Below are 302 nucleotides of genomic sequence, written 5' to 3'. Positions count from 1 at the left end.
GAAAACATCCATTTTTTGACAAATTCTATTCACTTTTTTCCCAATTTCTAAAGCTCATAGCAGGCGACTCGGCGGCAGTACGAAGATGGTTGTAGATTCGTTGGATAGGTGAGAAATTCATGAAAAACTGAAAAAAAATCGAATAAACATCGTTTCTCTGTTACATAATGAACATTACGTAACTTTTGTTACATAAAAAGTTACGCAACGCTTGCGTGCATCTGATTATGCATAATAAATCATAAAAAAGATTATTACTTTTCGTTTTTTGACGTTTCTGGTATGTGTGGAATGTTTGTTTT

Source organism: Nicrophorus vespilloides, unplaced genomic scaffold (assembly GCF_001412225.1).
Source record: "Nicrophorus vespilloides isolate i.1.1-1 unplaced genomic scaffold, Nicve_v1.0, whole genome shotgun sequence".
In the NCBI taxonomy this organism is placed as follows: Eukaryota; Metazoa; Arthropoda; class Insecta; order Coleoptera; family Silphidae; genus Nicrophorus; species Nicrophorus vespilloides.
Note: the sequence above shows the minus strand (reverse complement) of the source record.